At 39.9% G+C, this 24,651-nt stretch overlaps 1 non-coding gene across 1 annotated transcript; it reads left to right on the top strand.

Annotated features, from left to right (window-relative positions):
• Positions 1 to 4,335: 4,335 nt before the first annotated feature.
• Positions 4,336 to 4,443, top strand: LOC130937436 (small nucleolar RNA R71). Its single transcript, XR_009068656.1, has one exon. It is a non-coding gene; the product is annotated as a small nucleolar RNA R71 (small nucleolar RNA).
• Positions 4,444 to 24,651: the final 20,208 nt, after the last annotated feature.

Genomic DNA, 24,651 nt, shown 5'->3' with positions numbered 1-24,651 from the left:
TGTTATTGGTTCTCCTAGTTAAGTATGATGATTCTTGAACACAGCTACTTTATGAGTCTTGGCCGTGGCCCAAAGCACTCTGTCTTCCAGTATTACCACCGGATACATACATGCCACAGACACATAATTGGGTGAACCTTTTCAGATTGTGACTCAGCTTTGCTATAGTCTCCAATTAGAGGTGTCCAGGGTTCTTAAGCACACTCTTTTTGCCTTGGATCACAACTTTATTTCTTTCTTTTTCTTTCTTTTTTTCTCCTTTTTTTTTTGAATTCACTGCTTTTTCTTGCTTCAAGAATCATTTTTATGATTTTTCAGATCCTCAGTAACATGTCTCCTTTTTCATCATTCTTTCAAGAGCCAACATTCATGAACCACAAATTCAAAAGACATATGCACTGTTTAAGCATACATTCAGAAAACAAAAGTGTTGCCACCACATCAAAATAATTAATCTGTTATAAAATTCAAAACTCATGCAATTCTTCTCTTTTTCAATTAAGAACATTGTTTATTTAAGAAAGGTGATGGATTCATAGGACATTCATAGCTTTAAGGCATAGACACTAAGACACTAATGATCATAAGACACAAACATGGATAAACATAAGCATGAAAATTCGAAAAAAAAACAAGAAAATAAAGAACAAGGAGATTAAAGAACGGGTCCACCTCAGTGATGGCGGCTTGTTCTTCCTCTTGAAGATCTTATGGAGTGCTTGAGCTCCTCAATGTCTCTTCCTTGTCTTTATTGCTCCTCTCTCATGATTCTTTGATCTTCTCTAATTTCATGGAGAAGGATGGAATGTTCTTGGTGCTCCACCCTTAGTTGTCCCATGTTGGAACTCAATTCTCCTAGGGAGGTGTTGATTTGCTCCCAATAGTCTTGTGGAGGAAAGTGCATCCCTTGAGGCATCTCAGGGATCTCATGATGAGAGGGTTCTCTTGTTTGCTCCATCCTTTTCTTAGTGATGGGCTTGTCCTCATCAATGAGGATGTCTCCTTCTATGTCAACTCCTACTGAATAACAGAGGTGACAAATGAGATGAGGAAAGGCTAACCTTGCTAAGGTAGAGGACTTGTCCGCCACCTTATAGAGTTCTTGGGCTATAACCTCATGAACTTCTACTTCTTCTCCAATCATGATGCTATGGATCTTGATGGCCCGGTCTAGAGTAACTTCAGACCGGTTGCTAGTGGGAATGATTGAGCGTTGGATAAACTCCAACCATCCTCTAGCCACGGGCTTGAGGTCATGCCTTCTTAATTGAACCGGCTTCCCTCTTGAATCTCTCTTCCATTGGGCGCCCTCTTCACAAATGTCAGTGAGGACTTGGTCCAACCTTTGATCAAAGTTGACCCTTCTTGTGTAAGGATGTTCATCTCCTTGCATCATGGGCAAGTTGAATGCCAACCTCACATTTTCCGGACTAAAATCTAAGTATTTCCCCCGAACCATTGTAAGCCAATTCTTTGGGTTCGGGTTCACACTTTGATCATGGCTCTTGGTGATCCATGCATTGGCATAGAACTCTTGAACCATTAAGATTCCGACTTGTTGAATGGGGTTGGTGAGAACTTCCCAACCTCTTCTTCGAATCTCATGTCGGATCTCCGGATATTCACTCTTTTTGAGTTTGAAAGGGACCTCGGGGATCACCTTCTTCAAGGCCACAACTTCATAGAAGTGGTCTTGATGCACCCTTGAGATGAATCTCTCCATCTCCCATGACTCGGAGGTGGAGGCTTTTGCCTTCCCTTTCCTTTTTCTAGAGGTTTCTCTGGCCTTGGATGCCATAAATGGTTATGGAAAAACAAAAAGCAATGCTTTTACCACACCAATTTTAAAAGGTTTGCTCGTCCTCGAGCAAAAGAAGAAAGAATAGAGGAGAAGAAGAAGAAAATGGAGGAGATGGAGGAGGTTGTGTGGTTCGTCCAAAAGGGGGAAGAAGTAGTGTTTAGGGTGTGTGAAAATGAAGGAGTGAAGATGGGTTTATATAGGGGTGAAGGGAGGGGTAGGGTTCGGCCATTATGGGTGGGTTTGGGAGGGAAAGTGGTTTGAATTTGAATGGTGAGGTAGGTGGGGTTTTATGAAGGATGGATGTGAGTGGTGAAGAGAAAGATGGGATTTAATAGGTGAAGGGTTTTTGGGGAAGAAGAGAGAGGGTGGTGGGGTAGGTGGGGATCCTGTGGGGTCCACGGATCCTGAGGTGTCAAGGAAAAGTCATCCCTGCACCAAATGGCATGTAAAAATGCGTTTTGAGCCAATTCTGGCGTTAAACGCCGGGCTGGTGCCAATTTCTGGCGTTTAACGCCAAGTGCTTGCCCAGATCTGGCGTTTAACGCCAGTCTGGTGCCCCTTTCTGGCGTTAAACGCCCAGAATGGTGCCAGACTGGGCGTTAAACGCCCATCTGCTAGCCTTACTGGCGTTTAAACGCCAGAGGTTCTTCCTCCAGGGTGTGCTGTTTTTCTTCCTGTTTTTCATTCTATTTTTGCTTTTTCAATTGATTTTGTGACTTCTCATGATCATCAACCTACAGAAAACATAAAATAACAAAGGAAAATAGGTAAAATATAACATTGGGTTGCCTCCCAACAAGCGCTTCTTTAATGTCAGTAGCTTGACAGAGGGCTCTCATGGAGCCTCACAGATACTCAGAGCAATGTTGGAACCTACCAACACCAAACTTAGAGTTTGAATGTGGGGGTTCAACACCAAACATAGAGTTTGGTTGTGGCCTCCCAATACCAAACTTAGAGTTTGACTGTGGGGGCTCTGTTTGACTCTGTTTTGAGAGAAGCTCTTCATGTTTCCTCTCCATGGTGACAGAGGGATATCCTTGAGCCTTAAACACAAAGGATTCCTCATTCACTTGAATGATCAGTTCACCTCTATCAACATTAATCACAGCCTTTGCTGTGGCTAGGAAGGGTCTGCCAAGGATGAATGATTCATCCATGCACTTCCCGGTCTCTAGGACTATAAAATCAGTAGGGATGTAATGGTCTTCAACTTTTACCAGAACATTCTCTACAAGTCCATAGGCTTGTTTCCTTGAATTGTCTGCCATCTCTAGTGAGATTCTTGCAGCTTGTACCTCAGAGATCCCTAGCTTCTCCATTACAGAGAGAGGCATGAGGTTTACACTTGACCCTAGGTCACACAGAGCCTTCTTGAAGGTCATGGTGCCTATGGTACAAGGTATTGAAAACTTCCCAGGATCTTGTCTCTTTTGAGGTAATTTCTGCCTAGACAAGTCATCCAGTTCTTTGGTGAGCAAAGGAGGTTCATTCTCCCAAGTCTCATTACCAAATAACTTGTCATTTAGCTTCATGATTGCTCCAAGGTATTTAGCAACTTGCTCTTCACTGACATACTCATCCTCTTCAGAGGAAGAATACTCATCAGAGCTCATGAATGGTAGAAGTAAGTCTAATGGAATCTCTATGGTCTCATTTTGAGCCTCAGATTCCCATGGTTCCTCATTGGGGAACTCAGTGGAGGCCAGTGCACGCCCATTGAGGTCTTCCTCAGTGGCGTTCACTGCCTCTTCATCCTCTTCAAGTTCGGCCATGTTGATGGCCTTGCACTCTCCTTTTGGATTTTCTTCTGTATTGCTTGGAAGAGTACTAGGAGGGAGTTCAGTAACTTTCTTGCTCAGCTGTCCCACTTGTGCCTCCAAATTCCTAATGGAGGACCTTGTTTCAGTCATGAAACTTTGAGTGGTTTTGATTAGATCAGAGACCATGGTTGCTAAGTCAGAGTGGCTCTGCTTAGAATTCTCTGTCTGTTGCTGAGAAGATGATGGAAAAGGCTTACCATTGCTAAACCTATTTCTTCCACCATTATTGTTATTGAAACCTTGTTGAGGTCTCTCTTGATCCTTCCATGAGAAATTTGGATGATTTCTCCATGAAGAATTATAGGTGTTTCCATAGGGTTCTCCCATGTAATTCACCTCTTCCATTGAAGGGTTCTCAGGATCATAAGCTTCTTCTTCATATGAAGCATCCTTAGTACTGCCTGGTGCAGCTTGCATTCCAGACAGACTTTGAGAAATCAAATTGACTTACTGAGTCAATATCTTATTTTGAGCCAGTATGGCATTCAGAGTATCAATCTCAAGAACTCCTTTCTTCTGACTTGTCCCATTGTTCACAGGATTCCTTTCAGAAGTATACATGAATTGGTTATTTGCAACCATTTCAATGAGCTCTTGAGCTTCTGTAGGCGTCTTCTCCAGATGAAGAGATCCTCCTGCAGAGCTATCCAAAGACATCTTGGACAGTTCAGAGAGACCATCATAGAAAATACCTATGATGCTCCATTCAGAAAGCATGTCAGAAGGACATTTTCTGATTAATTGTTTGTATCTTTCCCAAGCTTCATAGAGGGATTCACCTTCCTTCTGTCTGAAGGTTTGGACTTCCACTCTAAGCTTACTCAATTTTTGAGGTGGAAAGAACTTTGCCAAGAAGGCATTGACTAGATTTTCCCAAGAGTTCAGGCTTTCTTTAGGTTGTGAGTCCAACCATATCCTAGCTCTGTCTCTTACAGCAAAAGGGAATAGCATAAGTCTGTAGACCTCAGGGTCAACCCCATTGGTCTTGACAGTGTCACAGATTTGCAAGAATTCAGTTAAGAACTGATGAGGATCTTCCAATGGAAGTCCATGGAACTTGCAATTCTGTTGCATTAGAGAAACTAATTGAGGCTTAAGCTCAAAGTTGTTTGCTCCAATGGCAGGGATAGAGATGCTTCTCCCATAGAAGTCGGGAGTAGGTGCAGTAAAGTCACCCAGCACCTTCCTTGCATTGTTGGCATTGTTGTTGTTTTCGGCTGCCATGGTTTCTTCTTCTTTGAAGATTTCTGTTAGGTCCTCTACAGAGAGTTGTGCCTTAGCTTCTCTTAGCTTTCGCTTCAAGGTCCTTTCGGGTTCAGGGTCAGCTTCAACAAGAATGCCTTTATCTTTGTTCCTGCTCATATGAAAGAGAAGAGAACAAGAAAATATGGAATCCTCTATGTCACAGTATAGAGATTCCTTGAGGTGTCAGAGGAAAAGAAAATTAGAAGGAAGAGGTAGAAGAATTCGAACTTAGTCAGATAGAGTTCGAATTGTGCATTGAGGAGGAGTGGTACTCCATAAATAGAAGGATGTAAGAAGAGGGGAAGAAATTTCGAAAACTAAATTAAAAAGATTTTAAAAACATTTTGAAAAACTTTAATTGATTTTCGAAAATCAAGAGTGGGAAAGAAATCAAGTAATTTTTGAAAAAGATTTTGAAATTAGAAATAAAAAAGATATGATTTAAAAACTGTTTTGAAAATGATGTGATTAAAAAGATATGATTGAGAAGTCATGGTTTTAAAAAGATATGATTGAAAAGATATGATTTGAAAAACAATTTAAAAAGATTTGATTTTAAAATTAATGACTTGGCTAACAAGAAAAGATATGATTCAAACATTAAACCTTTCTCAACAGAAAAGGCAACATACTTAAAATGTTCAATCAAATCATTAATTGTTAGCAAGTATCTTTGAAAAAGGAAAGAAATTGATTTTGAAAAAGGTTTGATTGAAAAGATATGATTTGAAAAAGATTTGATTTTGAAAAACTTTGAAAACTTGAAAAAAATTTGCATTAAAAACAGAATCTTCCCTCTTGTGCCATCCTGGCGTTAAACGCCCAGAATGGTGCACATTCTGGCGTTTAACGCCCAATGCACTACCTTTTTGGGCATTAAACGCCCAGCCAGGCACCCTGGCTGGCGTTTAAACGCCAGTTTTTCCTTCTTCACTGGGCGTTTTGAACGTCCAGCTTTTTCTGTGTAATTCCTCTGCTGCATGTACTGAATCTTCAGTTCTCTGTATTATTGACTTGAAAATAGAACCAAGATCAAATAAACAATGCATGCAAGACACCAAACTTAAAATAAGACACTAGACTCAAACAAGAAACATAAAATATTTTTTGGTTTTTATGATTTTGTAATTTTTTTTATGCTTTTTCGAAAATTATATGAAAATAGAAAATAAAGGTTTCAGAATTCTTAATTAGAATTCCAGGAATCATTGCAATGCTAGTCTAAGACTCCGGTCCAGGAATTAGACATGGCTTTTCAGCCAGCCAAGCTTTCAAAGAAAGCTCCGGTCCAAAACACTAGACATGGCCAATGGCCAGCCAAGCCTTAGCAGATCATTGCTCCAACAGCAAGATTGAAATCAACAAGCTCTTGTGATGATGAGTTGAAACCTCGGTCCAATAAGATTAGACATGGCTTCACAGCCAGCCAGATTTCAACAGATCATCATGAAACTCTAGAATTCATTCTTAAAGAAATTCTGAAAAAATACCTAATCTAAGCAACAAGATGAACCGTCAGTTGTCCATACACGAAACAATCCCCGGCAACGGCGCCAAAAACTTGGTGCACGAAATTGTGATCACTACTTTTCACAACTCAAATAATCCCTAGTAATGGCCCCAAAGACTTGGTGCTCAATACCATGGCATAAACATAACTTCGCACAACTAACCAGCAAGTGCACTGGGTCGTCCAAGTAATAAACCTTACGCGAGTAAGGGTCGATCCCACAGAGATTGTTGGTATGAAGCAAGCTATGGTCACCTTGTAAATCTTAGTCAGGCAGACTCAAATGGTTATGGATGATATATGAATAAAATATAAAGATAAAGATAGAGATACTTATGTATTCCATTGGTGAGAACTTCAGATAAGCGTATGAAGATGCTTTGTCCCTTCCGTCTCTCTGCTTCCCTACTGTCTTCATCCAATCCTTCTTACTCCTTTCCATGGCAAGCTTATGCAAGGGTTTCACCGTTGTCAGTGGCTACCTCCCATCCTCTCAGTGGAAATGTTCAACACACCCTGTCACGGCACGGCTATCCATCTATCGGTTCTCAATCAGGCCGGAATAGAATCCAATGATTCTTTTGCGTCTGTCACTAACGCCCCGCCCTCAGGAGTTTGAAGCTCATCACAGTCATTCAATCATTGAATCCTACTCAGAATACCACAGACAAGGTTTAGACCTTCCGGATTCTCTTGAACGCTGCCATCAGTTCTAGCCTATACCACGAAGACTCTGATCTCACGGAATGGCTGGCTCGTTTGTCAGGCGAGCGCTCGGTTGTCAGGCGATCAACCATGCATCGTGTATCAGGAATCCAAGAGATATTCACCCAATCTAAGGTAGAACGGAGGTGGTTGTCAGTCACACGTTCATAGGTGAGAATGATGATGAGTGTCACGGATCATCACATTCATCAAGTTGAAGAACAAGTGATATCTTGGAACAAGAACAAGCGGAATTGAATAGAAGAACAATAGTAATTGCATTAATACTCGAGGTACAGCAGAGCTCCACACCTTAATCTATGGTGTGTAGAAACTCCACCGTTGAAGATACATAAGAACAAAAGTGATCATTGGCTTCGGTCCCAGAGAGGGAACCAGAAGAACCAAGATCTGATCTAAGAACTAGATGTCCAAAGATGAAAAATACAATAGTAAAAGGTCCTATTTATAGGGAACTAGTAGCTTAAGAATTACAAAGGTGAGTAAATGACATAAAAATCCACTTTCGGGCCCACTTGGTGTGTGCTTGGGCTGAGCATTGGAGCATTTTCGTGTAGAGACTCTTCTTGGAGTTAAACGCCAGCTTTTGTGCCAGTTTGGGCGTTTAACTCCCACTTTGGTGCCAGTTCCGGCGTTTAACGCTGGGAATTCTGAAGGTGACTTTGAACGCCGGTTTGGGCCATCAAATCGTGGGCAAAGTATGGACTATCATATATTGTTGGAAAGCCCAGGATGTCTACTTTCCAACGCCGTTAAGAGCGTGCCAATTGGGCTTCTGTAGCTCCAGAAAATCCACTTCGAGTTCAGAGAGGTCAGAATCCAACAGCATCTGCAGTCCTTTTCAGTCTCTGAATCAGATTTTTGCTCAGGTCCCTCAATTTCAGCTAGAAAATACCTGAAATCACAGAAAAACACACAAACTCATAGTAAAGTCCAGAAAAGTGAATTTTAACTAAAAACTAATAAAAATATACTAAAAACTAACTAAATCCTACTAGAAACATACTAAAAACAATGCCAAAAAGCGTACAAATTATCCGCTCATCACGCCGCTTAGATCGGATGGACCAGGCACTCATCTCTTTGGGTGCTGAGCTACCTCCGCTTCCCGACTCTCCGGCCTCCGTTGAGCAGGATCATCAGGAGGAAGATGCGGAGGCACCAGTTCAGCAGGATGCCCCTGACACTACAGAGCCACCATGGACTTATGAGGAGCCGGTCCCACAGCCACAGCCAGAGCCTATCGTTGTACCTCCCGCTGATCCTCCAGTTTAGCATCGAGGACGATGCTTGATCTTAAGTGTGGGGAGGGCACCGGTAGCATTATATGGGAACCGGTGAACTTTTCGGCTACTTTCTTAGTTACCTTATTTTGGCATATCTTTTGTATATATTTTGATGCATCTCTAGTTTACTTTGGATATTTTTATTGCTTATTTTGGATTTTAGATACTTTGATGCTTTTGGATATTTTGGATATTTTTAGATTTCACACTTTTAGTGGATTTTTCTTTATACATTTTTGCATACCTTTCTTTTTAGTTTGTGGTTGTGATTAGAAATCATACTTTGAATTGCAAATACTTAATCACCCTTTTTGCATAAGAAATTGGTTTTAAAGGAAAGGGTGAACTAAGAAAATTTTTGAATTTTTCAATCACAACCATGCTTAGTCAAACATTGAGACTTTTCAAGAATTTTAAATATAAGGCATTAACCCAATTGATTGAAAGAAAATTTTTAGTGAAACTTGCTTGAATTCCATACTTTGTGAATCATGTATTGAATTGAGAACACAAGCTTGTGAGACTTGAGCCTATTGATGTGGTTACACTTTACAACCACTTATCTTCCATTCTTGTGTGAAATTGCTCTCTTTCTATGATTATGATCCTTGCTTTGCTTGATTCTATATGTCCATTTATTTCTTGTATTCATGCATTTATACGATTGAGGCCATCATTTCATTAGCTCACTTATCCAAATAGCCAACCCTTTTATATTCCTTTGTTAGCCAATTTGAGCCTACGATTAACCCACTTGTTCTTAATTTTAGCACATTACAAGCCTTAAAGCGAAAAACAATAAATATCCTTATTTGGATCTTTGATTAGCTTAGGCTAGAGTGTGTGAGTATCATTCAAGTGTGGGAACCTTGGGACATTGGGTGAATAAAAGGGTAATTTTGTATTGTTATTGAAAATATTGGGAATTGGGTACATACTCATGTATTGATCAAATGTAAAACCTTATGCATTAAGGTTCTTGTATATAAAAAAAGAAAAAAAATGAGAAAAAAACAAAAGAAAAAGAAAAGAAAAATAATATGGAAAAGAAAAAAATAGAAAAAGAAAGAAAAAAAAAGGGGACAAAACGCCCCAAAGTGAAGCTCAATAAGAATCAATGCATAAGTGCTGTGAAATGAAAAGAAAATGCATGAGTATGTGGAAAAGTGGAGAATGGGTAGTTAGATTAATACTTAATTGTATAGGTCATTATAGGTGGGAAAGTCTATGCTAATCAAAGGTTCAAATTCTAGTCCACTTAACCATAAATGATCATACCTTGACCCTAATCCCATTACAACCTAAATGAAAGACCTCATGATGAATGTATGCATGCATTGAATAAGTGTTGATTGTTAGAAGAAATTCAAATTTTGGAAAGCATGATTAGAAGAGAATTGAGTGAGTTAACCCTTAAACACTTGAGTGAATAGAGCGGACATACATCCGGTGAGGGTTCAAAGTTCAATTACATGCATTCACCCATATTGTCTATATTCTCGCAAGTTTGAATTCTTTTTGACAATTCAATACAATTGTGGTTTGGACTTAATTCCTATTGCCTAGCTCTTGTGCTTACACATGCTCTCTTGGGAATTGATATGTTTGAACTAAGCATTTGCATTTACTATAGGTAGTTGCATCTAGATAGGATTCATATAGTTTAGTTGCACTCAATAAATGTCATACCCCTTAGTTCCTTCTTAATTTAGCATGAGGACATGCTAAGACTTAAGTGTGGGGAGGTTGACAAACCCCAATTTGACGGTTTGTTTTGCATTAAATTTAGAGTATTTTGATAACCTTCTGCCACATTTAGCCTATGAATTAGCATGGTTTTGCTATCTCTCCCATATTTGTGCTTAAGTGTAAAAACATGCTTTTTAAACCTTATTTTGATGAATTCTAGTTTCTCTTTGATTCCATAAGATGCCTTGATGTGTTTGCTAGTAATCTCAGGTTGAAATAGGCTAAGCATGGATCAAAGGAAGCAAGGAAGAAAGCATGCAAGTGGAGAGAAGCACAAAAAGCCAAAGAATTGATCTAGGCCATGCACGCGCACGCGCACAAGGCGCTCGCGCGCACATTGCGATACAGGCCAAGGACGCGCACGCGTACCGTGCGCGCATGCGTCGTAGTCCGCACGTGAGTCTTTTACTGCAGCACGTGCCTGGCGATTTTGGAAGGTTTCTAAACCCATTTTTGGCGCCAATGACCAAGGGAAAGGAATATAAGGATGAAGGATTAAAGGGAAGACATCACTTGGACCAATAATCAATTAGGGAAGCATAGTTTTAGTTAGAGGATTAGTTTTAGAGTTTTAGAGAGAGAAGCTCTCACTTCTCTCTAGAATTAGGATTAGGTTTAGTTCTTAGATCTAGGTTTTAATCTTTGCTTTCTTCTACTTCTATCCTCTTAATTCCTTGTTGTTACATTCATCTTCTTCTATTCTTTTGTTGTAATTTCCTTTATGTTGTTCTTAGACTTTATTGTAGATCCACTTTTGTTCCTTCCTTTCTCTTTCAATTCAATAAAGGTAAATCATAATAAATGTGTTTCTTTTGATTGTTGTTATTAATTCCTTTCAATAATTGTTGTTAGATTTTGCTCTTGTTGTTGATTTACTATGTTTTCCTTTTATGCCTTCCAAGTGTTTGATGAAATGCTTGGTTGGATCTTAGTTAAGGTTTTGTTCCTCTTGGCCTAGGTAGAGTAATTAGTGACTCTTGAGTTATCTAGTTCCTTTGTTGATTGATAATTAGAAGTTCCTAATTGATTTGAATGTCTCTAAAGCTAGTCATTCCTTTAGGAGTTGATTAGAACTTGAGGAATCAAATTGATTCATCCACTTGACTTTCCTTCATGGTTAGAGGTTAACTAAGTGGTAGCAATGAACAATTCTCATCACAATTGAGAAAGGTAACTAGGATAGGATTTCTAGTTCTCACATCTTACCAAGAGCTTTGTTAGTTGTTAGTTTATTTTCATTACCATTTACTTTCATGCTTCTTATCCAAAACCCTAAAAATAACTCACAACCAATAACAAAACATTTTATTGTAAATCCTAGGGAGAACGACCCGAGGTTTAAATACTTCGTTTTATAAATTTTAGGGGTTTGTACTAGTGACAAACAACTTTTTGTATGAAAGGATTATTGTTTGGTTTAGAAACTATACTTTACAACGAGATTTCATTAGTGAAATTCTAAACCGTCAAAAATCCAAATCATCAGGAATCAGATTCTGAACAAGAGAATCTAGATACCGAAAATAATGACGCAGACCTAACCTTTCACCAGGGAACCAACGACCAACATAGGGAAGGCACCTCCGGATTTAAAAATCCGAAGATGAACTCCTCCGAGGGGCGTGAGTCGGAAAAGGATGGGCCTCCCCATGCAACCGAACTAATGGGGCTATTTCATGGCCACCAAGGTCGCTTGGAACAACTGGAACAGGAGCGGGAGCGACAAAGGGAAATAGAAAAGCACTTAAGAGGGGAGATGGAACGACGAAAAGAGTTAGAAGAAAAACTCTTAAAGTTAGAATCCTCCCTCAAAAGTCGGAACTCCCACGGCGACCGAGAAGAGTCACCCCAGGAGGGGAGGACCCCTTTAGTGAGAACATAATGAGGACAAAAGTTCTAAGAAACTTTAAAAGCCCCGACATGGACCTCTATGATAGAACTACAGATCCAAAGCTTCATTTAAGCAACTTTAAAAGTCGGATGTATCTGGCTGATGCTTCTGATGCAACGCGCTGCAAAGCTTTCCCGACCACCTTATCGAAAGCAGCAATGAAGTAGTTCGATAGCCTCCCTCCAAGGTCGGTCACCAGCTTTGAAGACCTCTCGAGAAAATTCCTAATGCGGTTCTCCATTCAGAAAGACAAGGTAAAGCATTATATGGAAAGATTCAACAAAGTATGCTTAGAGATTCAAGACCTGCCCACCGAGGTAGTCATTATGGGGCTGGTAAATGAGCTTAGAAAAGGACCCTTCTCACAGTCCATATCAAAAAGACACCCTACCTCCTTGAGTGATGTACAAGAAAGAGTTGAGAAGTACATCAACATGGAGGAAAACGCCAGACTAAGAGAGCCAAGCTGGCGACCTGGGCACCTCCCCTCGATAAAAGACAGGGAGAGGGAGCCAAAGAAGAAAGAAGACCTCAGTCTCGACGACCCAGGAAATATCACTCTTATACTCCTCTAAAGGTTTCCATAGTGGACGTATACAGAGAAATTTGCAATACTGAAAGACTGCCGCCTCCCAGACCCATCAAGAATAAAAAAGGGGAGAGTCGCAGCGACTACTGCGAGTACCATAAAATATATGATCACTCAACAAACGACTGTTACGACCTCAAGAATGTGATAGAAAAGCTGGCCAGAGAAGGCCGACTTGATAGATATCTCATGGAGAGGTCGGACAATCATGGAAAGAGAAAGTGAGATGATGCGGACAGAAGAGACCCACCACCACAGACTCTGGAGAGACATATACATATGATCTCAGGCAGATTCGCGGGAGGGGGGCTCACCAAGTCCTCTCGCAAAAGACACCTCAAGCGAATCTACCAGGTCGGAAGTGAATCGCCCGACCTTCCTACCATCTCATTCACAAAGGAAGATGGGCAAGGAATAATCTCCGAACACGATGATCCGGTGGTAATAACCATGATCCTAGCCAACGCCCATCTCCACAGAACTCTGGTGGACCAAGGAAGTTCAGCAGACATTCTTTTCAAGCATGCGTTTGATAAACTAGGGCTTGACGAAAGGGAGCTGAGAGCCTACCCCGACACTTTGTATGGGCTAGGCGATACACCAATAAAACCACTGGGTTTCCTGCCCCTCCACACTACTTTTGGAAAAGGAGAAAAATCCAAAACTCTGAACATAGACTTCATAGTCATCGACGTGGGGTTAGCATATAATGCCCTAATCGGAAGAGCTACCCTAAACTGACTAGGAGCAGTGGTATCTACCCCGCATCTCTGCATGAAATTCCTGACATCAGCGAGCATAGCAACGGTGCGTGGGGACTAGAAATTGGCAAGAAAGTGCTACAATGAAAGCCTGAACCTAAGGGGAAAAGGCAAAGAAGTCAACACCATAGAACTCGGTGGAGCAAGGGCCAAAGAAGAGTTGCGACCACAGCCAGGAGGAAAAACCGAGCAAATACAGGTCGGAAAAGAGGAAGGAAAAAATACCAACATAGGAGCTAACCTAGGGGAAACCCTGAAGCAAGGGTTGACTAAACTCCTAAGAGACAACTCTGATCTCTTTGCCTGGAAGGCCTTCGACATGCCTGGGATAGATCCCGAGCTTATGTCCCACAAGCTCTCGGTGTATCCAGGATTCCGACCTATACAACAAAAAAGGCGCAAGCTTGGCCCTGAACGAGCTCTAGCGGTGAAAGAGCAAGTACAGGCACTCCTAGAAGCCGGCTTGATCAGAGAAGTTAAATATCAAACATGGCTAGCAAACATAGTGCTAGTCAAGAAGCAAAGCGGCCAATGGAGGATGTGTGTCGACTACACCGACTTAAATAAAGCATGTCCCAAGGACCCTTATCCACTCCCAAGTATTGATACTCTAGTAGACTCTAGCTCGGGGTATCAATACTTGTCGTTCATGGATGCCTACTCGGGATATAACCAAATCCCTATGTATGAGTTAGACCAAGAGAAAACATCGTTCATCACGCCCTGAGCAAATTTCTGTTACGTGGTCATGCCATTTGGACTAAAAAATGCAGGGGCCACATACCAAAGGTTGATGAACAAGGTGTTCGCCCCTCACCTCGGGAGTTTAATGGAAGTCTACGTAGACGACATGCTAGTGAAAACTAAGGAAGAAGCTGATCTCTTGACAGACCTCTCGCAAGTCTTCGACACCATAAGGTTGCACGGGATGAGGCTAAATCCCGCAAAGTGTACCTTCGCGGTGGAGGCTGGAAAATTTCTAGGGTTCATGCTAACACAGAGAAGGATCAAAGCAAATCCCGATAAGTGTAAAGCCATCCTTGAAATGAAGAACCCGACCTGCCTAAGAGAGGTCCAACAATTGAATGGCCGACTAGCAGCCCTCTCTATGTTCTTGGCAGGATCAGCACTCAAATCCCTTCCACTATTTTCTTTACTAAGAAAGGGATGCCAGTTCGAATGGACTCCATAATGCGAAGAAGTGTTCCAAGAGTTCAAAAGATTCCTGAGCCAACCGCCAATCCTGACCCGACCTCTAGTCGGGGAAGATCTCGTCCTATATTTGTCCGTAGCAGACAAAGCTGTCGCATCAGCCCTGATAAGGGAGGACGAGGTCGGACAGCATCCGGTTTACTTCATTAGCAAAGTCCTGCAGGGCTCCGAGCTAAGGTACCACAAACTAGAGAAGTTTTCCTACTCCTTAGTAATAGCCTCACGAAGGCTACGACCTTATTTTCAAGCACATACTATAAGAGTCCGAACGAACCAGCCCATGAAGCAAATCCTCCAGAAGACGGATGTTGCAGGAAGAATGGTTCAATGGGCAATAGAGCTCTTCGAGTTTGACTTAAAGTATGAAACTCGGACAGCGATCAAAGCCCAATGCCTCACCGACTTCATAGCAGAACATGCGGGAGATCAAGAGAAGCCAACTACATGGGAACTTTATGTAGATGGATCCTCAAACAAGACAGGAAGCGGTGCAGGCATAATACTGGCCGACGAAAGGGGAACCCAAATAGAGGTATCCCTCAAATTTGAATTTCCAGCTTCAAATAATCAAGAAGAGTATGAAGCCCTGATTGCAGGGTTGAAACTGGCAGAAGAGGTCGGTGCAACGAAAGTGGTGATATACAGCGACTCTCAAGTGGTGACCTCCCAGATAAATGGAGAGTATCAGGCTAAAGACCCGAACATGAAAAGGTACTTGGAAAGAACCTTGGAACACTTAGGGCACTTTGCGGAAACCGAAGTTAAGCATATAACTCGGGATCTCAATAGCAGAGCAGATGCCCTCTCCAAGTTAGCAAGCACCAAACTGGGAGGGAATAATAGAAGCCTGATCCAGGAAACTCTCCAAGAACCCTCGGTAGTAAAAGAAGAGAACAAACGAGATGTCCTAGAGGTAACTGGGCTAAACCTCGGATGGATGAATCCCTTGGTCGAATACCTAAAATTCGACATCCTCCCCAAAGAGGAAAAAGAGATTAAGAAAATCCGGAAGGAAGCACAACATTACACTTTGGTGAAAAATATCCTTTATAAAAGAGGAATATCAACACCATTATTGAAGTGCGTACTGACCTCAAGGACCACTGAGGTATTAGAGGAGGTTCATAATGGGATCTGTGGAAACCATCTCGGAGCCAGGTCACTAGCCAAGAAAGTAATCCGAGCTGGATTCTACTGGCCGACCTTGCAGAAAGATGCCATAGAATTTGTGAAAAAGTGCCGGCCATGCCAAATGCATGCAAATTTCCACGTGGCTCCCCCCGAGGAGCTAATCAGCATAACTTCTCCATGGCCCTTTGCAAAATGGGGGATGGATCTGTTAGGTCCTTTTCCCCAGGCCCCAGGACAAGTCAAATACTTGATTGTGGGAATAGACTGCTTCACAAAGTGGATAGAAGCAGAACCATTAGCCACCATCACAGCCCAGAGAAGTCGGAGGTTCCTCTACAAAAATATCATCACAAGGTTTGGAATACCCTATTCCATTACTACAGACAACGGAACCCAGTTCACCGACTCTACCTTCAAAAGTCTGGTGGCCAGTATGAAGATCAAACACCAGTTCACCTCGGTGGAACATCCGCAAGCGAACGGACAAGCCGAGTCAGCCAACAAAGTCATACTGGCAGGACTAAAGAAAAGACTACAAGATGCAAAGGGAGCCTGGGCTAAAGAGCTCCCACAAGTGTTATGGGCCTACCGGACAACGCCACAATCTGCCACTAGAGAAACGCCCTTCCGACTCGTCTACGGCGTAGAAGCCATGATACCAGTAGAAATCAGCGAACAAAGTCCAAGGGTGATTCTCCATGATGAGGTCAGAAACATACAGGGGCACAAAGAGGAGCTCGAACTGCTCCCCGAAGTCCGGGAGCAAGCCCAGATAAGAGAAGCAGCGTTGAAACAAAGGATGACCACCAGGTACAACAAAAAAGTCATTCGAAGAAGCTTCACCCCAAACGACTTGGTCTTGATCAGAAACGACATTGGAGTCAATAAATCAGGGGAAGGAAAACTCGCTGCTAATTGGAAGGGACCATATAAAGTTAGTGAGGTCTTAGGAAAAGGTTATTATAAGGTGACCAACCTAAACGGCACCGAGTTACCAAGGTCGTGGCATGTTTGCAACATGAAAAGGTACTATAATTAAAAGCGAACTCTACTCCCTGATGTACTCTTTTCCTTACTTCACGATTTTTTCCCAAAAAACAAAGGGTTTTTTCTGAAGAAGGGTTTTTAACGAGGCATCATAGTAGAGCCTAAGGGGAATAAGTTGCTAAAAGCCCTTAGTAGCAGTAAAAGTACCTTTCCAAATAAATAAAGATCTTTTTCAAATATCTCTTATAAAAATTCCTTCTCGTTTATTTTCTTTCTACGAAACGCGCCGACTTAAGCTTGACAAAACGTGAAAATCCCATGAACCGACCTAGATGGTCGTCAGGATAAAACGACGAGGTACAAGTCGGTGTAAAGAGGTTATAGAAGTTGATCATAAGAAACTCGGAAACACTCCAACTCATAAGTCGAAATGAAAACCCGAGTAGAGAAGCTCGGAAACACTTCGACCCATAAATCGAAATGAAAAACCAGTAGAAGAAAAACGCATCGCGAAAATAACCTAAGTCATAAAAACTCAATAAACCGCAAAGTTGAGTATAAGGAATAGTGAAAAAGAGATTGAAAAACCTATTAAAAAAGCCAAAAGACTGCCCTAAGTCCTCAAAGCGAAAAAAGCTCAGAAGGACAGACAGGCCAAAGGAAAAGGTTTTTCAAGAAAAAGTCGAAGAAATTTTCTAAGTATCAAAACAGAAAAGCATGCACGCGAAAAATAACTTAAACCCTTATCCAAAAAAGAGTATTTCTAAAATATTTTGTTTACGGCCTTAAAAGGCCAAATAAAATGTCAACCACCACAACCAACATAAAAAAAGAGAGAGTTTAAAAAGAGGGGACCCACAGGCTGGGCCCCCATATAGCCAACAAATTTTTAAACATCACCACCGGGAGTAGTCGGATCACCACCAGAATCAGGAAGATTGGCCGCAACGCCATCAGGACCAGGAAGAGGGGCACCGACAGGAATTGGAAGAGAAGTCTCGGGAGTCTCGGAAGAACTCGGAGCATTGTCAGGTCGGGGAGGAGACTTTATGATTCTCTGACCCCGAGTCTTCAACTCGGACTCAGATACAGGGCGGGGAGGAGACACAATGGCCCCATCAATGACAATCTTGTCAGAGTCCAAAGAAGAGAGATCCAAATCGGGAGCAAGGACTCCGACCTGCTCCTTAAAAATCCTCCAAGCCTCCTCGGCTCCCTCAGCAATAGAGTCCTCCAACTCGGCGTAAGCAGTCCGAGAATTCAACAAGTCCTTCCTCACCTCCACGAGGTCCTTGAACAAGCTCGAATAACTCTTCTGTACCTTCTTCCTCAAGCCCTCCTCCATATTGCATTGGGCTTGTAACTTGCTCCCCTTCTCCCGAAGACCATCCCTTTCCTCCCTCAATTTAGCGACCTCCTCCTTCAACTCCTTCTCATGTTTCTGATACATGAGAAGCCTTTCCTCTAACTCTTTAACCCTCGAGGTTGAACCCAGAGAGCTAAGAGGAGTCTTCTAAAAAATATCAAGAAACTTGGTGCACACTGCTGCCGCCCTGACACTCTCCTGAGCCAGAATAGTGAGGTGGTTCTGGACAGAAACATCATCCATACCTATACGGGTATGGGGGTAGATGTGTTTCCGGACAAATGCAGGAGCATCCACCTTAGCCTCACCTTCAAAAGAAGAGGAAGACTCTAAAGTCTTACGCTTCTTCTTCTCTGGCTCAGGAGAAGGTCGGGGGGAGGGCGCGGCTGAGAAGAAGCCGAGGAGGAAATAACAATAGGTCGAGAAGGGGTCCCCAAATTTTGAAAAGAAGGAGGAGGAGGAGGAAGAGAGGAGCTAGTTACCCTGGCACCGCCGGCCCTGGCGCGAGATCTTGCCCTGGCCTCCTGGACTCTCTGGTAAGATTCACTGGAATTCTTCTTCGCCATCTCTGTAAAAAGTAATTATTAGCCAAAAAACTCAGACAAGTCGGAAAAACAAGATACAAGTCGGAAACAAAGCATAAAGACAAAGGCTACCTAATTGTGCCTGGACAAAGGCCGGCGACCCCTGGAGAAATTTTTTGGTATCCAGATATGGGGCCCTCCCCCACACTTCTCGAAGGAACCCCACAATGGCTGCCTCCACCTCATCCAAGTCATCCAAACTATATTTCTCGCAAGGGGAGGCCTCCAACCAATATAGAGGAAAGCGAGGAACAGAATTTTCATCCAGGAAAAAAGGGTGGTGACCCTCTACACCTTGAACTTTGAAAAAATAATTTTTAAAGTCATAGAAGGATTCATCAAAAAGGGTGAAAACTCTCCGACCTTGTATGGCTCGGAAAGATATCCATTGCTGCTTGTTATTTAGCCCACTGAAGGGCTTGGTCATGTGGAAAAGATAGAAGAAAATCCTCAAAGAGGTCGGAAAATCTAAGACGTGGCTGATAAACTGGTAAATTTTCAGAAAACCCCAAGAATTGGGGTGAAGTTGGGTAGGAGCAACTCGGCAGTGACGCAAAACAGCTATTTCAAAATCAGAAAATGGAAGAAAAATACCCAAACGGGTAATCATGCTTTCATACATGTAGAAAAAATGAGGGACCTTCTCAGTATCCCTCCCAAAACAAATCCGGTCTTCCAGACCCGGGACCACCAATTCATACTTCGGCTCATCCTCCTCAGAAGTACAAATATGGTGATGAGTGCGAAGGTTGGTGATGAACTCGGCATCGACCAAGGGTTCCTCCCCCAAGATCATAACATCAACCCACTGAGCAAGAACTTCTACAGAAGACATTTTTCCCTAGGGTACGATGAAAACCTACAAAGGAAAAAGAAAAAAGAATAAAAAACGAGAGTTCCTAATGGGGCATGAAATCTAACAGAAACCTACGGCGTCACCTTCTCCCTCTCCAAAGAAAATAAAAGGCATGCAAACAGAAGCACTTAATAAAAGGGAAGAAAAAACCAACCTTTGCCTGAAAAGGAGTAGAGAAAGATGAAAGCCTTCAAACGAAAGTATCCCACGAACAGATACGAAAGTGTTCCACGAACAGATGAAAGGGAAAAATTTGAAAAATCGAAGAAACGAAACAACGAAAGAAGAGGGAAGCACTTATAAGCACGTTAGGGGCATAATGGTAAAAATGGAAGCGGTCATTAATGAATGCACCGTTACCAAGGTAATTAATACCTACGCACACCTCTAACGGACGCGACGTTTGATTAGACGTAACTATGAAAATCAAAAGTCACGAAAATTCATGTCGGTTGCAAACAAATCACGTCGGTTCCCTCACAAGTCGGTTACGACCTCGAGTTAGAATACTCGAACCCAAATCTTAAAAGAAATTGGGCTCGAGTAGGGGCACTGTTCATACCCTGGCCCAACGATAAGGCCCAGGTCCTAACAAAAGGCCCAACCTAAAAGAGTTGAGGTTCGCCTTGTACCGACCTCCTCCCTACGAAGTCGGTTCTTATCACGACTAACCCTAAAGAAGTCGGGACGAAGATTAGCTGGCAGATAATCACTCATTCAAATAAGTAACTGCCCCTAAAATCTCTCTACCCACTTCCAAGAGCCATATCTCAACCTCCCTAAGATAAAGGAACGGTTATCCACCTTAAAAGGCGGAACTACTTTAGCGGTGGTTATGGGTTCACCCCTATAAATACACTGACACCTCTCAGGTATCACAGAATCCCAATACTCTCTAGACCTATTTTACCCCTTTGCTAACTTTGGCATCGGAGTGTCTTTGCAGGTACCACCCCTATTCTCCCTTACACAAGTCGGACGGGAGCCTTGGATCACCAACTTACTTGAACGTTTCATCGTTGAGACGATTGGGCCAGCCAAACTTGTCCAACCTATTAATTTTCGGTTACCTACCGTAACACTAGTAAAATACACTGACATAGGTGAAATTCTTTCTATTTTATATAATCGTACAGTTATATAACGTTATATCATAAAAAATAACTAATATTTTGAATTAATTCTAAATTCTTTTGAAGTCCCATAAGTCCCAAATAACTCAACATCTGAAAGTAAAAAAACATTTGTAATGCTTGGATATGCAAGAAAGCCCGCGTGGAGTGTGCGTAGGTTTATTGTGGACTCTTTTTGAAGGCTTTTTGTTGGTGCTCTTATTGTAATCCAGTGTGTTGTTAGTCCACTTGTGAAGGCACGTGGGTGCATTGATCCACTGAATCAACTAATCCGGTTTAATCCAAATTTGATTGGTTTTGTCTATGGTTAAAGCTGAGTCAAACTAGTTCATGAGTCTATTCGAACTCGACTCATTAATAGTTCGATAAGCTGAGTTTGTAAGTTAGTGAGTCGAGCTTAAGCCTGAAATTAAGCTCATAAATTAAATGCGGCGAACTTGAGATTGAATAAACTCAATTTATTGGCTCGTGAGCTGGTTCGATTATATATATAATATTAAAAATATAGATTAATTAATATATAATTTTATATATATTAATGTTTTTAATTATTTGAAATTTTATAGTATTTTTTATATATAATTTTGATTTAGGACATAAATAAAAAATTATAGATAATATATAAAATTTATCTTTATTTTAATATTTTTCAATATATATAAGTTATAATTTATTGATATAAAATTATAGATTATGTTCTTATTATTTAAATTAGTTCGTAAGTTTTAATTGAGCCGAATTTAAACTTACAAAATAGGCTCAATTATTAATGAGTCAAGTCGTGACTCAAGCTTAATTTTCAAAGATGAGCTTAAATTTGGTCTAACTCGACTTCATTTAGCTCACTTCCTTAGCCATTGCTACTATGTAGATGAAAAATATTATTTACATGTATAAATGACACGCGTAGTAATATAAGTATAGTGAAGTATGCTCGAGGAAAACAAATTCTGCGATAATGGGACCAACTAAAAAATTGGCTTACATAGTATCATGTCATACTTATAATCATCATTAGGATTGAAGAAAAGATAATTAAGAGTATAATTTTTTTTTTTTGTTGTTGTGGGCTTGGACTACAAATTGTTAACAATTATAAGAAAAAAAAGTAAACGTAAAAAAAACTATTAATTTACCAGCAAAAAAAATAGAAAACAACTGTAGTGATAATGAAAAAATTGAGAACGGCGTCAATGTCTAACATTCCCTCCCCCACTGCACCCCAAATGCCCTAATGTATCAAGTTTTTTTTTATTTATCTTAAATTTTTCACTATACTCTATCGAAATGAGCAATATGTAGGTATTTTAAATTTTTTTTATAACCGTATATATTTAATCAGTGGTAAGATCACTTATATATACGCAAATCAGAGTATCATAAAAATTTCAAAAAATTATAAAAATTATTTATTCCGTAAACATAATTGATCATACCATTACAATAACTTAATAATAATATATTTTACTCAACTAATTTAAATTGTTATTGTAAATAATAATATTGTAAAATAAGACATAATTATTTTATAATTTTAAAAAGGATTATTCTCCACATACAAGCACTTTTTTATACAAGTCATTTATACTGACGCCGTTTTCACTTTTTTTTCCTCTTTTTCTTCTTTTTCTTTTTCCGTTCTTCTTCTGCCATTAAAAGATTTCAAGAAGAAATATACTGTCTTCCTCCTATATTGGGTGTATTTTTTAAATCTTCTGGGTGTATTTCTATAATTCTTTGGGTGTATTTCTGTAATCGTTTGGTTTATTTCTGTAACTGTTTGGGTATATTTCTGTAATCCTTTGGATGTATTTCTGTAATCATTTGGGTGTATTTTTGTAATCGTCCGGGTGTATTTTTGAAGTTCCATCATCTTCAAAACAATTTCAAAACTTGATTTCAGAAACCATGAAAATCGAAAAAAACAAAAGGAGATTGAAGGCAAAGAGAAAACGCACGAAGGAGATCAAACAAATTTGACAAAAAAGTCGAAAAAAGAAACAAAGATAAAATATGCGAAGATGGTTCAGTAACACGCGTGTTAGATTTGGTCCAACTTGTAAAACTTGTAAGGCAAAATGACTTATATGTGTAGCATTCCTCTTTTAAAAATTAAATTTTTATTTACTTCACTTTGCACAAGAAATTAAAACTTGCAATTAGGATATGGAAAAATCCTAACACAAAATTAAATTATTTATAAGTATATTTTATTTTTATTTATTTTTATCTAACATTTATGCAGTTTAAAATTATTGCCAATATAAGATCAGACCATTTAAAATTATAAATGGTAAGACAATAATAAATTAAATAGTAACTCTTATTATAATTTATATTTTAAGATTTTTTGTTCGCTACTAATTTTATATTGATTATTTCAAAAATTAATAAAATAATAATAATAACCCTAAAAAATATGTCAATAATTTAAATCTAAATACTAAGAGCGTCATTTTTTTTATTTTCTATGATGTTAAATCTCTTTAGTTGTTGTTCGTTTTTTATTCTGTATCTCCAGGTTAAGATTCTTTAACTTAATTCTTTGATTTTTTTTTATTTGATGAAATATTTATTTTTATGTTTTATATTTTTGCATTCATTCAATCATTTTATATTTTATTTTGAAGTTATATTATTGTACATAGTTCTGAGAATCGAATCGCTGATCGAATCGGTGATCAAACTGGTCAAGCTACTGAATTAAAATATAATAAATTTAAAATATCTAATAATTGTAATAATAATAAAAAATAATGTATATATTTAATTATGTTTTAACAGGCCAGGCAAGCCTGATGATGTGTGAGCATTTTTTCTATCTTTTTCTAGTGAATTTGCATCTAATTTGTTGAGTTTAATAAAGAATTAATTATCTTTTAGCCAATATGGATGCTACTTTGAGTCTTTTGTAATTTTGTTTATTTTAGGTAGCATTCGATGGAATTTGATGGAGTTTCTGCAGCACAAGAATCGAAGGAGATGGCAGCGAGGAGCGATGCGTACGCGTGACTGACGCGTACGCGTGATTTGGTATTTTCCATGGCGACGCGTGCGCGTGACTGACGCATACGCGTGATTTGAAGATTTGCTCAGTGACGCATCCGCGTGACTGATGCGTCCGCGTGACTTGCGAAAAAGACCATCAACGCGTTCGCCTGACTGACGCGTACATGTGACATACGCCACGTGCAGAAAACGCAGAAAAATACTGGGGGCGATTTTTGGGCTGTTTTAACTCAGTTTTCAGCCCAGAAAACACAGATTAGAAGCTGCAGAATGGACAAAATATGTGGTCTCCATCCATCAACTGAAGACTTGTCAATTAAATTCAAATTTAAATTCAAATATTGTTTTTAGAAAAAGATATTATTTTTAATTTTAGATAATTAGATTTTAAATTAATTAGGATTAGTTATAAAAAGGAGATTCCATTAGGAAACATTATCCCATTCTATTCCAAATTTACATTCTGTATTTCATAACATTCTACTCTAAACAATGAGCAACTAATCCTCAATTGTTAAGGTTAGGAGCTCTGTCTATTTGTATAGATTGATTTTATTGCTTTTTCTATTTTAATTTATGTATAGATTTATAATTTAAGAATTATTTTCGCTCTTTATTTTATGAATTTGGGTGGAACGGAAGTATGACCCTCTTTCTATTTGAGTTCCTGTAAAACTTGGAAAAGCTCTTTACTTAAACAACAGCCTGAAAACATATTCTCCTAAATTCTAATTGTTTGTATTTAACGGGATACGTGACATATAATCCCCTTATTTTTGGATAATTAGGATTCTTGTGGCATATAAACTGGAATTTGATCATCACCCTCTAATTGGAATTAATTGACCAAGGAATTGGCAGTTGATGAATTTTAGAGGAGACTAGGAATGTCTAAGGAATTATGGTCTAGTCACATATAGTTTGCCATAAATTAAATCCTACATAATTAAAATAGTTAGTAAGAAAAGTAAATCCGGAAAAATAGATAACTC

The sequence above is a fragment of the Arachis stenosperma genome, chromosome 6 (assembly GCF_014773155.1).
Source record: "Arachis stenosperma cultivar V10309 chromosome 6, arast.V10309.gnm1.PFL2, whole genome shotgun sequence".
Lineage (NCBI taxonomy): Eukaryota > Viridiplantae > Streptophyta > Magnoliopsida > Fabales > Fabaceae > Arachis > Arachis stenosperma.
This window is presented reverse-complemented; position numbering and strand designations above follow the sequence as displayed.